This window comes from Kogia breviceps, chromosome 5 (genome assembly GCF_026419965.1).
Source record: "Kogia breviceps isolate mKogBre1 chromosome 5, mKogBre1 haplotype 1, whole genome shotgun sequence".
Taxonomy (NCBI): Eukaryota; Metazoa; Chordata; class Mammalia; order Artiodactyla; family Physeteridae; genus Kogia; species Kogia breviceps.
In genome coordinates, this window is record NC_081314.1 from 120,793,135 (window position 1) to 120,807,700 (window position 14,566).

Consider the following 14,566-nt stretch of genomic DNA (forward strand, 5'->3'; position numbering starts at 1 on the left):
CACTTAAATTTCATATCCGTAGTTTCATTATAACTCAACAGATACATTATCTACAGATGAGGAGGTTTCTATATAACAGGAGGTTTCTCATTCAAGAAGAAAACAGATGAACAAGCCTATAACCCAGGAATAACTGGTAATATTATTAAGATTTTTGAGTTTCTGCAAGATTAGATAAGAAGAGAGGAATGGAAACAACATCCCTAGATTAGTTATGTTTCAATATAAGAATCAAATGTGCATTCTGAAATTCTGGCAATCTGTCCATGATAATAACAGTAATATATTTCACCAAATTCCTAAAACCAATGGGGAGAAAAATCACTTTATCAATAAAGGTACAGAACAGTCAAGGTTTAGTTTCTTCCAGCCCAATCTTTGGAAAAGAGAACTCCCAAGAGACAGGAAAATATCTGGAAATAAGAAGACATTAAATTATATTCCTGGAGCTTTGATGAAGAAAGAAAGAAAAGGTAAAGAGAGCTATAAATACAATATTATGGTTGGATAGAATGGGAGGCCCTTTATGAGTTCTCAGCTCATCATGATAGCTTAAGTAAGAGTGAGGGGGGTTGGACAGGAATCTGCTATTTCAAAGTGACTCAGGATATAGATGTGTTTGTGGTAGGTAATAAGACCACTATCTGTGCCAGTTCTGAGAAACATACAGTTATCAGACTGGTTAGGAAGCTACACTGTCAGTGAGGTCCTTCCCTTCTGACAAATCATTTCTCTATTAATTGATTCAATCGGGGAGAGAGAGAGAGAGAGAGAGAGAGAGAGAGAGAGGGAGGGAGGGAGGGAGAGAGAGTTGCTGCCCTCCTGTAGCTTTGCAGCTAACACTACAATTGGAATAGGTGCATCTCTTTGCCCTTTTGGGTGGAGAAAGGAAAGATAATTGCAGAGTGGATCATATGGCAGGGTCTTTTCAGGACAGAGGACAACGTAAAATCTTTTATGTGCTGAAAAGTGCCGCATGTTTTCAAAAAGGGCTTTCCCTGTTCTGAACATAACCATTCTGGGCGATGGCATATGACTGTAATGGATGGAAACAGAAAACTCACGGGTAGAAGAGATTCTAAGGCTAGCTGGCTGACATGGTATCAAGAGCCTCTTTCTCTATGAGTGTGGGATGATGCTGAGGATAATAGTTTCCTCAGGCTGCCCAAACAACGTGCCACGCTTCAGATGACTTGATATAATAGAAATTTATACTCTCACAGTTCTGAAGGCTAGAAGTCCAAAATCAGGGTGTCAATAAAGCCATGTTCCCTCTGAGAGTCTGGGTAGAATCCCTTCTTGCCTCCCTGGTGGTGGCCATCAATGCTTGGCGATCGTTGCTTGCAGCTGCATCACTCCAGCCTCTGCCTCTGTTGTCACAGTGTTCTCCCTGTGCATCTCTGTGTCTTCACATGGCTGTGTGTCCTCTGACTTTTCTCTCCTCTTTTTATAATGACATAATCATACTGGATTAAGGACCCTGCCTACTCCAGTGTCACCTCATATTAACTACTACATCTTCAATGACCCTGTTTTCCAAATAAGGTCCCATTCTGAGATACTAGGGATTTCAATATCAATATATCATTTTGGAAGACACAATTCAACACGTAACACTAGGTAAACCAAACTTTCAGCAAAACCAACAGTCTCCTTGCCTAGGTCAGAGTTTGCTTGGCTAGAAGACTATATCTTATTCAGAACTGCTAAAACAGAAATATCATAGACCGGGTGGCTTAAACAACTGAATTTATTTCTCACAATTCTGGAAGCTGAGAATTCCACGATCAAGGACCTCAGGCTGTTCATTTGCTGATGGGGGCCCTCTTCCTGGTATGTCCTCACATGGTGGAGAGAGAAAGCAAGCAAGACCTTTCCTATCTTTTCTTAAAAGGGTACAAATCCCACTGTGAAAGCTCCACACTCATGACCCAAAGGCCACACACCAAATACCATGACGTTGGGGTTTAGGGTTTCAACATATGAATTTTGGGGAACACGAATATTTAGTTCACAGCAGACTAGGTTAAAAATGATACTATTCTTCAGCTAAGTTTGAAAAGCTATAAAACATTGTGAAGTTTTATTATTTGTCAAAGTGGGCAAGGTTTAAACCGTATTTTTATGACTAAGACTCTTTTCAAACCAGGAAAAAATGATCCATTTGTACGAACATTAATATAACTTTGATTTCATTATCTCTTCGGTTTTCTTAAAGCATGACACATTTTGTTAGTCCTATAATTACTTTTCCCTCTATATTTTCAAAGCTTTTCTTTATGCTAATTCCACCCAGTTGAGAGATTTTAAAAGGGCTTCACTCCCTCTCAAGTTTCCACGGTTCTTAAATAGATAATTGGTAAAATTTATTTTCCTATTTCACCTTTAATTATAAGACTTCAATATCACTTTTATTTCCATTTTATATTTAATCCACAAAATATTTTTCCACACACAATCATTAGACTGTTCAAGTTTCAAGTTAAAAAAATATGTTCAAAGCAACAACCAGATCTTGTGCCATGGTTAAGATCATGGACTCTATAGCTGAAACACATGGGTTCAAATTCCTGCTCTACTATATACTTACTTTCTAATACTGGCCATGCCATTTAACTTTCTATGCCCTATTTTCTCATCAGGAAAAAGGGAATAATAGTCGTACCTACTTGATAGGGTTATCCTTACGATTTCAAGTTATCCTTAAGATTAAATGAGTTACCATACTTAAAATATTAAAAAGAATGCTTTGGGCAGACCACTTCTGGCATAGCCATGGTGGCTAATGCTACCACCAACCCATCACAGCTTCTCCCTCCAGAGCTTGTGCACAAGTGTATAGGATCAAGGATTCACATTGTGAATTCACACTGTGATGAAGAGTGATAAGGAGATTGTTGGCACACTTCTGGGATTTGATGACTTTTGAAATCATACCAGAAGGAAGAAGAATTACTAAATTAGATCACCTTTTGCTAAATGGAAATAATATAACAATGGTTCCTGGAGGAGAAGGACCTGAAGTATGAATGGATTTCCTTGACTTATGCTAGATTCTGTTTTGTCTTATAATGACAACAAAATAGAATTTTTTTTAACCTTTTAATGTTTGTAGTCTGTGAAGCCAAGTTTTCCGTTAAAGGGAAATTCTTTGAAGATGCATTGTAAATGCCTGTTTTTGTAAGTTAATCATGATTATGTTGGAAAAAGAAGAACAGTTTGTTCTTTGAAGACAAAATAAAGGTGTTTTTGTTAAAAAAAAAAAAGAATGCTAGGTAAGATGAGAGTACTGTGTAAGTACAGTTGACCCTTAAACAACAGGTGTGTTAGACCTGAACGGTCTACGAAGAATCCCAGCTCGCCCAAGAACCGCCAAAAGTCGAGAGTCGCTGCAACACGCAAGAGGTTTATTAGGAGCCGGTGCACCGGGGTTCCTTGGTCCTCACGCAGGAGGCCGAAGAGGAACCCCTCCCAAGCGGAATCACATACATTTTATAGCTTTCATTTTTCATTATGCAAAGTGTGGATATATCAAGGGTTTTTTTCCTCATTGGTTTGTTTGTTCCTGGACCGGAGTGGGGACTTGGCTCTACTTCCTTGATTGGTTGGCTGTCGGATGCCTACTTTACATTTACCGGAGTGGGGTCTTGGCTCTAGTTCCTTGATTGGTTAGCTGTCGGATGCCTACTTTACATTTTCGTGTTTTTGTGGTGGGAGGTTGAGTCACATGAGTTATGGTTGGCTAGGGCGACCTTTAAACTCTGGCTTAATCATTCTTATCACCCGCCATACTGGTTTGCTCGAGGTTTCATCCCCCGCCATACTTGTTTGCTCGGAACGGTTTCTGCCCAGGGGGGACATTCCAGTATCTTATTGCCAGCCGAAAAAGCTTAAAGCTCAAAAGTATCGATAGGGAAGTAGGGGTGTAAGTATAGTTAAGGCCCTACAGTGTTTGAACTGCACAGGTCCACTTATAGATGGATTTTGTTCAACAGTAAATACCACAGTACTACACAATGGTTGAATTTGTGGATGCAGTACCACGGGCAGATATGGAGGAACCACAGATAGGGAAGACCAACTATGAGTTATTTACCAATTTTTGACTGCATGAAGGGTCAGTGCCCCTAACCCCTGCATTACTCAAGGGTTAACTATATAAACTATTGATATTATTATTAAGGTAAAAAGTGATGTTGAAATATGACAACGTACATACCTTCCCATCTGTCTAGTCTGGCACAGATGGAATGGGGACTTGGGAATGGATCCTGTTTCTGACACTAGCCATGTAAACTTAGACTAGCTGTGGAAATTCTTTAATACTCAATTTCATGCCCTGCAAATTGGGACTAGTCTATCTCACAAGGGTTGAGAAAATTTGGGTAAAGTGTTCAGAGAAGTATTTGGCGAATGACAAACTTTCAGTCCTAACTCCTTTACTCCTTTCTTTCTTCAACTTTAGCTTTGGGCCATGGGGAGAATGAACTGGAGAAATAGAAAGTTGGAGGACTGGAGACCAATCAAAAAGTTACTGCAACATCAACAGTAACATGGAAAGACAGCCAGCAGCAAGAAGAAAAGGAAAGCTTAGAAAGTAGGAGGCAACACATTCCTGGTAAATGATTACCTGTGGCGTTAAGGAGAAATGGAGGAATGAGTGATGATACAAAGGCTTTTGCAAAAGAAGTTCTTTAGGGTGATATCACTTTGTTATGCATATTTTGCCACACAAGTCACATACGGAATTACTAGTAAGTAGTACCTGAAATACTTCATTTCACTACCCTTCTAAATCTTCATACCAATACTGCTATAATTTAATTTTTTATTTTTATTCCATTACTGCTCCCAATTTTGTTCCTACCAATCAGTCATGGTTTCTCTGCAACTTGAGAGAAGCATTCTAATATAGCTATAAAAAAAGCATTTTCGGGCTTCCCTGGTGGTGCAGTGGTTGAGAATCTACCTGCTAATGCAGGGGACACGGGTTGGAGCCCTGGTCTGGGAAGATCCCACATACCGCGGAGCAACTAGGCCCGTGAGCCACAACTACTGAGCCTGTGCTCCTGGAGCCTGTGCTCCGCAAAAAGAGAGGCTGCGATAATGAGAGGCCCGCACACCGCGATGAAGAGTGGCCCCTGCTTGCCACAACTAGAGAAAGCCCTCGCACAGAAACGAAGACCCAACACAGCCAAAAATAAATAAATAAATAAATAAATTTAAAACAAAAAAACCTGCCTCATTATAACCACCACGTGGTGTTCCCTTATTAAAACAAAAAGCATTTTCATCTGGGAAGATATTATTTTAAAACTCTTTTTTGAAGCACTTCGTCTGTATCATAGTTTATTATACTGTGGGCTCTATTATGTTTATGAGTTGGGCTATAAGTAGTATCAGAGTACCCTCTGGAAATAAGTTTATTATAGCTAGGTATTTAAAAATCAGTACCAATTATTAGTAATTTTGGCGAACATTTTCTTTACGTTAGTTATTACTTATGAAAGAAGGTACAAGGAAGTGCTTTGAAAAAATATACAAGTAGTAACAAATATTTCTATATTATCTAATATTCCTGATCAATGAATAAATTACATTCTTATATATAACCTGATCAGACTTCTAATCCTAGTTTAAACACAAAGTAACACTTATGGAATGTAAATAAAAACAAAATTCTAACTTTGAAATTAGTTAAATTTTATCAGGAGAATTTGATTAAAAACTCATAGTAATTTGTATCCAGTGAATGACTTATGTTTCAGTATACAAAAAAATCACAATTCTATTTATAATAGTACTTATTTTTGGAATAAAGTAAAATTATATACTATTATTGTTAATTCATTAGAGGTGAAGAATTGTTGGAGATTTGCACTAGTTTAAGACTTTATCTCCCATTTTAAATAGAGGAAGTAACCATGGTATATATAATTTAAAATACAGAAGAATAAGAAAATTTTGACAAAACTTTTGAAATCTAAGGTTTAAATAAAACAAATAAAAAATAGTTGATAGGAATACAAGAATCATAGTGATATTAAAGGTAATCCAGTGCTGAGATTTGAATTCCAATCTTCCTACGAGATAAAAATGATAATTTATACTAAATAAGAACTAAACCAGTTTTCCATTAAATAATTTCAGAACCTATAATGTAAAGCAAGGTTAAAAGTCAATTAAATCTCAATATCAAGCTATCAGATTCTAAACTCATAAAAACTTAGTTTTAATTTGGTGATTAACATGACAGTTCTGAACAGAACCCAGTAGATGGCAGTAGGCTGTTATAGAGTCATCAGAAAGACTAAGAAACAAATTACACATTGCCAATATTACATTTGTACACAGAGAATCTGATAAATAAATTTGCTATTCTTTCTAATACACACAGATACCACATCCCTAAGTGTGGTATCTGCATATATTATAGTATATAATATATCCTGGTTTTTTGGTAGTAAGCCATACATTCCTGATCTCTACAAACACATAATACTTTATTCATATTAGATGACAATTACTCTAAACTCAACCTCAGTAAAATCCAATCATAATCAACAAACTTAGGGATGGTTCAATATGAGTAAAATAAATATTAACTTTAAGAGTATCTAATTCATTCAGTTGGAAAAAAAATTTACGGAGGCAACATTTTATAATGGACACCGTACATGACCAAGTATTTAAGGTAGCAGTTTTAGATGTGGTTTCTCCACTGACAATTGTGCAACTGTGAGCCAGTTATTATCTCTGTGCATTAATTTCCTCATCTGTTCAACTGTAATCGCAAAATTTTCCTAACATAGCTCAAGTTATATATACATAAAATAAAACTGTGTACATAAAAGTAACTGTAAAACAGTATTCAAATATAAGATTATTTTCCTCAACGTGGAAGCCAAGGATGGGATGTTTTAAGAAGAGAATTTGTCCAAAAGCATCAAATGCTTTAGTGGAATTAAATAAAGTGAAGCCTGAGGAGAAAAGTCACTAGATTTTGATGCTTTAGAACTGTTTTTGAGTATAAGTAAATATAATTTGACTTGAATAAAGAAATGTGTCTTCCCATTGCTCCACTCAAACAGTGTAGCAGTTATGAACACTGGTGCCAAAGTCGGACTACTTGGGTTCCTAACTTACTTTCCAGCTGTGTGATGTTGGATAAATCACTTAAATCTCTGTGCCTCAGCTTGTTCATCTCTATGCTGGGGGTAATAACTGTGGCTACCTCAACTTGAACAAATCCCTGTTAGCCTCCTCCTCTGTAAAATGAAGGTAATGGTAACATCTACTCATTCTATTGTGTGCTTCAAATGAGAGAATGTTTATGAAAGCTATCCAGATATAATGTGGTAGGCTTTCCTTTGAGTGATATTTCAATTTGATTTTTGATTAGTTCTATTTCCTATTTTGTCTTATAGTGATGAATAAATACTCAGGTATATTTATGTCCACATAGAGGGGCATCCAACTAGATGATTCCAAGATACCACAACCAAGAATAGCCTTCAAATGGCGTTAACAGTTCACTTTATGATAGCAAATAAGGGACGAACCGTACAGGATACATAGCAAGTCCCTTGGCGTTTCAGGTATTATTTGAGGCGATGGGAGAAAGTAAGTTTACCTGGTTTTTATGAAGGTAAATAAGCCATAACTCAAAACCCTTCAGCAGCTCAATTAAACTAAATTTGAGTGGTGTGGAAACAGTGGGAAAGAGAGGAGTTTTTATTCAAGACTAAGCAAATATTCAAAAGCTATGCATGTAGTGGTAAGTTGAGGACATGTATTTATATACATCTTCTTATTTTGAATTAATGCACAACCTATCTATATAATAGGTTCATATTATATAACATATAATATATATGTTCTATATAACATATAATATATATGCTCTTATTTTTAATTAATGTTCCAATGTATACTTTAACATTATTTTCTTTTTAGGTTTGTGGGATTAATTTCATTGCAAGGAATAAATATGTTTGACTCTGAGTTATCCAGCCAGACCACGTAGCACAGTAAGGCAAAATTATCAATAAAACACATAGGACTGAATTTTGAAAGCAACCGTACACATCTGCCTTCTCCAACTTCAGACTGAAGAATCCCTACCAGTCAAACCGGGTCCACTCAGTTCACTAAATCCAGTCACAGAATACTATCTCAAGAGATAAACTTAAAATTTCCTGAAGATGGGAAAGAATAACTATTAAGCCTATAACCTGAAATAAAATTCTGTCTACTTTACTAGAACTTTCAGTTATACATAAATTTATGCAATAACTAATATTATTATACAGTGGGTCTGTGAAATCACCTTTCCCTCCCTCCTTATTGGAAGTAGGTGGTGAAAACCCTCGCTAGTTATGGACGAAGAAATTCCCTGGTGATTCCTGTGTTCTTTCTGCAGATACCCTTCTTGGGAGTTAGCTGAATTCACAGAGATGAATCCTGATCCGCTCCTACGGACAGTACCATTTCCTTCCATATAGCAAGGTGTGTGACTGTTCTGTCCTTCTAGGCAATGAGAAGGTTACTCTGACTCTGGAAGTCAGAACTCAGGAGTTCATTGTTGGCGCACAACTAAGCCTCACCCTCTTAGCCAGATATGAAGTTATCTCTGCCTACCCAGTCTCTTAATCTGTTCTCAACTGGTTCTGAATTCAAGCAAAGACAAAATGTCACTTATTAAGCTCCATCAAATTCCAACAATGAGAAAACATACGTATATTGTGTAAGGATACATGAATATGCAGTAGAAGTATAAAGATGTGCCTGAAAATAATATACCCCAACCTCAGGCAACACTGAGACCTTAATTCTGCTCATAATGTTCCACTTCTTAAGCTGGATATCGGGAACACAAGTATTTGTTAAATTATTCTTGAAAATATGTCTGCAGTTTTCTTTATCTAAGCTGAGCACTCTCACTTTATTCTCTTTCCTCTGCTGCTGGCAGTTCTCTGTCAATCTGAGATGAAAGGAGGGTTTATATCCAACAAGTTTTGGCTAAGAACAGAACAGCTTCTTTTTTGATGTACACGCTGAAAAATGGATTTTCCACTGTTCAGCACCATGAAATTTTCCCCATTTCAAAGAGGCATAAAGGCTGTTACTGTGCAACCTTTTAATAACTGATATTGAGAAGTTATGATCTACCTTAAACGCTCTAGATTTCTTGCTTCTCCCCTTAACCTAACAAACGTATCAATATGTCACACAGAATCGGTATCATCATTGTTTCAGCGAGTTTGGAAGGTGTTCTAGGGTCATGTATCAGTGCTTATTTGGTCCGTGAAAAAGATTAGTCTCTTTAAATCATTCCCATAGCACAGATTCAAACAGCAGCCAAATGTGATAAGCTAATTATGGGTAAAGATTCAAGTGTCATTCCTTATTAAATCGATGCTCTAAAAACCCTTCGCAAGTTTCCTAATCAGTAGACATGAACAATTAACATCTAATTAGTCATCCATCATCCTTGCTAAAAATGTTTTAGAAGGAAAATTGAAGAGATTTCTCTCATAAAAATTTCACTGCAAATGTGAGATACTGTCCTTTTCCACTTACATATTCGTCATTTACTCTCTCGTAGCCTGCTTGCTAAGACGATTATTTTAAATGTGAAATCTATTAATTGGTATAGTCCAAGAATATTCAAGAGTTCCATCATTTTATGACTCCAAATGACTTTATTGACAGTCCAACTGACTTCCCAGAGGAGAACGTCAAGACTAACGGAGGTTTAACTTGTCGATAAAGTTGCACTTGCATGTTGGAAAGGTGAGTATTTAAGAACAGGTCTGAAGGCAATGTTCCACCTACCTATCTTTCTTTCCTTTATAGTTTAAAATAATATTTTAATGCCTTCAACCTACTTCATAAGATCACTGACTCCCTGTTATTATGTGAGTATAAGTACTAAATGCTTATTTCCATCTGGCTATAGCAAATCTGAAGAACTTAGGTGATACAAGTTAGGGAGCTACAGTCAGAGTATCTGGGCTCAAATCTCAGTTTTAGTTTCTGTGTCTTTCCTTACTCATTCATGAAATGAGGATAATAATGATGCTAATAGTGACCATGAGGACAGTATCTACCCCCAAAGTTGGCTTCAGGATGAAATGAATTATTACTCTTAAATGCTTACATCAGTTTTGGGAAAATGTAAGTTCTCATTAAATATTATCTCTTTAAAATATAGCATCTCTTGAACTTTCTCGTATTTCTTCCAAATTAATTTTCTAGAAAACAATGAGTATATGATCTATAACACCGAGACCACTGTTCAGACAACACAGTTCCTGGACTTTGTATGTTTCCATCATGTCTAACTAAGACTAACAGAGAAGATATATTACCAGGAGAAGTGGAACATGCAGTAGGTGAGAGAAGGAGAAAATGAGGAAAGTCTAATCATTAAGTCATTCCCAAAGTCATTCCCAAGTCTTTCTCATAGTAATTTAGATTTATGGGTAGCTTGGTCCTAGAAGACAACTTTGGCATATACATGGTTTCAATAGCAGCAGCTTGACTAGGAGACATTATTAAATAGGAAAGTTACAAAATGATTTAACCTAGCTAAAGCCTAGAATAGAGCCATAATGGATATCAAGAAACCTACTAATACCAAGTGCCTAGAGTTGAAGGAGTGCAGGGAGAAGGCAGCTTGGGTTTTGTTCATTTCTTTTTCATTGACCCTATGGCAGGCCCTACCCTGGTATTAATATATTTCTACTAAGTTTCCCCGTTTCCATTGTTCTAGGCATCCGTGGGGTCTATAGATAGAATGTAGATATGAAAAAATAATCAGTATATAAACGTAATGATGCCAATGCCCTCCTCTTCTTTCTCCCCATTGTGCATTATGAACTCCCAGAATTCTCTTCCCCTCAATAACAATCTCACATTTAAGAAGATTCACTGTGATCATAATCCACATAGCAAATTTACATATATTCAACAATTGAGTTTTCTTCAGGTAGTAAATATACTTTGGAGAGGTAAATACACCTTGAAACACCTACACTTCATAATAGGTGTTGACAACTAGACAAGGAAAAAGATATGGTTTATATCTTCTTGGAGCTACAGTCTAATGATAGATACAGATAAATAAACACACAGTTTTTTTTTTTCAATGGGATGAGTGCTCTGGTAGGAAGTCTGTCTTCCTCTACTTCACAGAATCTATACACTATCCATTATTTCTACTTCTTCCTGCACCTGGAACCTTTCCTTCTTTTCTGGACCAGTCTCTTCTGTTTTAAACATGTTCAAGTCTCTTCGTATTAGAACACATCTTTTGGGCTTCGCTGGTGGCGCAGGGTTTAAGAATCTGCCTGCCAATGCAGGGGACACGGGTTTGAGCCCTGCTCCGGAGAGATCCCACATGCCGCGGAGCAGCTAAGCCTGTGCTCCGCAACTACTGAGCCTGCGCTCCAGAGCCCACGAGCCACAACTACTGAAGCCCGTGTACCTAGAGCCTGTGCTCCACAACAAGAGAAGCCACCGCAATGAGAAGCCCATGCACCGCAATGAAGAGTAACCCCCACTTGGGGCAACTAGAAGAAAGCTCTCGCGCGGCAACAAAGGCGCAACGCAGCCAAAAAAAATTGTTTCAAGTTTAAAAAAACTACGTCTTTTCATCCCACTTCCCCTTTAAAACCAAATTTCTAAGATTTGTCTGCCCTCTTAATGTTGAAGTCTTTACATTCTGTTCATTCATGACCTCACCTCATCCCTCTCCACCAACATAAATGCCACTACCTCCATAAAAATCCCTAGTCACTAAATCCAATGAATACGTTTCAATTTATACCTTTCTTGACCTCTGAGCAATACTCAATGAAGAACACCATTTTGTCTCAAAAGCTACTATTTTCTTTGCTTCTAAGTAAGCATGATTTTTCTCTTGCACTCTGATTGCTCTTTCACAATATCTTTTGCAGATAAGCATTCTCTACCAAGACATTAAATACATATTTGATTTTTTTCAAAGTCAAGTATAGGCACTCTTGTTACTATAGCACCATTATCTACTATAAGTATTAGTCACGAATGGCACATGTATCATTTTAAATGTTCTAGTAGCTAAAACAAAAATGTAAAAAGAAACATGAGATAATTTTAATGACTCAATATATCCAAAATATTATCATCTCAGGATGCAATCAATATAAATAATTATCAATGAGATATTCTGCATTATTTGTTTCCTACTAAGTTTTAGAAATCTGGAATAATTTCAGGTTCATGCTAACCATATTTCAAGTGCTAAATAGCCCCCATGCAGTTAATGGTTCCTATACCAAATGGTACAGCTCTAGTCTGTAAAGAGCTACATGATATGTCATCCATCCCCATGGCTTAATTAAGTCCTGAAAACCAAGACTTCAAAATATCTATTTTTAGCCTAATTCTTCTGAGTTCTGTATATTTTACCGTATATTTGACATCTCTCCTATGGTGCTTCAGATGCCTCTCAAATTCAATGTGACTCCCTACGTTCAAAAGCACGATGTTTCCCTCACAACTTGAACTTGCTCTAATTTCACTTACCTCAATGATTGACACTAACTATATAGTTTTACAAGGTAAAAACCTAGTTATTTTGATAATTTCCTTACGTATCTATGATGATGATGATATTATTATTATTACATCTATATTCAATTTAATAGGAAGCCTTGCTAATTTTATCTCCTTTGAGAAGTAAACTCATTACATCTTTCTTCTACCCTTAATTTGTTAGTCCAAATTAACATTATGTTTAGGATAATGACTCTCTGGACAAGATGTGGTTCCCTGTTATATACTTCCTTGATTCTCTATTCCTTTTTTTTTTTGTTTTTTGCGGTACGCGGGGCTCTCACTGTTGTGGCCTCTCCCGTTGCGGAACACAGACTCCGGACGCGCAGGCTCAGCGGCCATGGCTCACGGGCCCAGCCGCTCCGCGGCATGTGGGATCTTCCCGGACCAGGGCACGAACCCGCGTCCCCTGCATCGGCAGGCGGACTCTCAACCACTGCGCCACCAGGGAAGCCCTCTCTGTTCCTTTTTATACAGCACTAATCACAATTTATAATTAAAATTCTTTTGCTTATCTTGTTAATTTACTGACAAATTATTAAATTGTAAATTCAATGAGCAAGAACCACGCTTGTTTTGCTCATGACTATATCCCACAATTACATTGTAAAAGTACATTCTGGGATGTACTTATCAAGAAGCAATTTGGTCTTATTTTTCTAAGTTAAAAGTGCATTTGTCTTTGATCCAAATCCCACTTTTAGGAAATTACACCCTAGAAATACTTGTGCTTATATAGCACAGTAATGACCTACATTGTGTCAGTGCATATTTTATATCAGGATAACAATTTTACCTCTATTATTGTACTTAATCCCCCAACTGACTGTGTGAAATAGATAGTATTTATCCATAAACAAACAAAATATAAAGTCCAAAGAGGTCAAATAGCTGATTTAGTTCACGCACTAACTAAAGTAGTGGAACCACTAATTGATCAGGCAATTAACTTTCAGAAATCTAAGGGTTTTTTTTTAACCACTAACCTACATTGCCTCATATCATATTATTACCTAAACACTTTCTAACTAAAAGTTCCACGAGTAGGGAAATGACTAAATATTCTATGCTACGTCCGTGCTATGGACGAAATATAGTGATGCCATAAAAAAGGGAAAAAAATAGAAACATTAGATCTACAGATAGATTTCAAAGACATATTGCTAAGTAAAAAAAAAAAAAAAAAGAAAAGAAAAAGAAAATTCCACAAAAACTGTAGTGTGGCAGTAGAATTTTGGACCCCATAATCACATTGCCCTGGTGTTACATCCCAGGAATACATTTTCTTGCCAAGCAAAAGGGACTTTGCAGATGTAACTAATGCTGCTAATCAGTGGACCGTTAAAAGAAAGTGATTATACAGGATTATCCAGGTGATTCAAATGTAATCACATAAACCCTTAAAAGCAGACCTTTCTCCTGGCTGAGAACAGAAGGGAAGTTAGAGATATTTGAAACATGAGAAGAGCTTGAAATACCATTGCCGCTTTGAAGTTAGAGGGGGCCAGAGTCAAAAGATCTGGGTGGCCTCCAGTAGCTGAGGACAGCCGTTGGCCAATAGCCAGCAAGGACACAAGGATCACAGATCTACAGCTGTAAGGCAATGGATTCTGCCAAAAACCTAAGTGAGCTTAGAAGCAGATTCTTCCTCCATGTTTCCATATAAGAACTAAGTCTGGACAACATCTTGATTCCAGTCTTGCGAGACCCAAAAGATAATTTCAGAGCTATGTTATGTGTAAGCTAATAAATTTATATTATTATAAGTCATTACATTTGTGGTAATTTGTTTTGTAGCAAGAGCAAATTAATACAACATGAAATATGATCCTATATTTTTCAATAAACATCACTAGCTGTGGGTGCATATAAAGGTTTATAAGTGTACAGAATTAGACCTGGAAAGGTAAAGACAATATTGAAGAAATATTTAACTCTAAAGAGTCTTGAGGCTGCAGGGAGC

At 36.9% G+C, this 14,566-nt stretch overlaps 1 protein-coding gene and 1 pseudogene across 4 annotated transcripts in view; one reads left to right on the forward strand and one right to left on the reverse strand.

Annotated features, from left to right (window-relative positions):
* The window catches only part of ROBO2 (roundabout guidance receptor 2), a 1,699,370-nt gene that overhangs the window by 1,506,622 nt on the left and 178,182 nt on the right, over window positions 1-14,566 (reverse strand). The window lies entirely within an intron of this gene.
* On the forward strand, window positions 2,776-3,029 carry LOC131757067 (U6 snRNA-associated Sm-like protein LSm5 pseudogene; annotated as a pseudogene).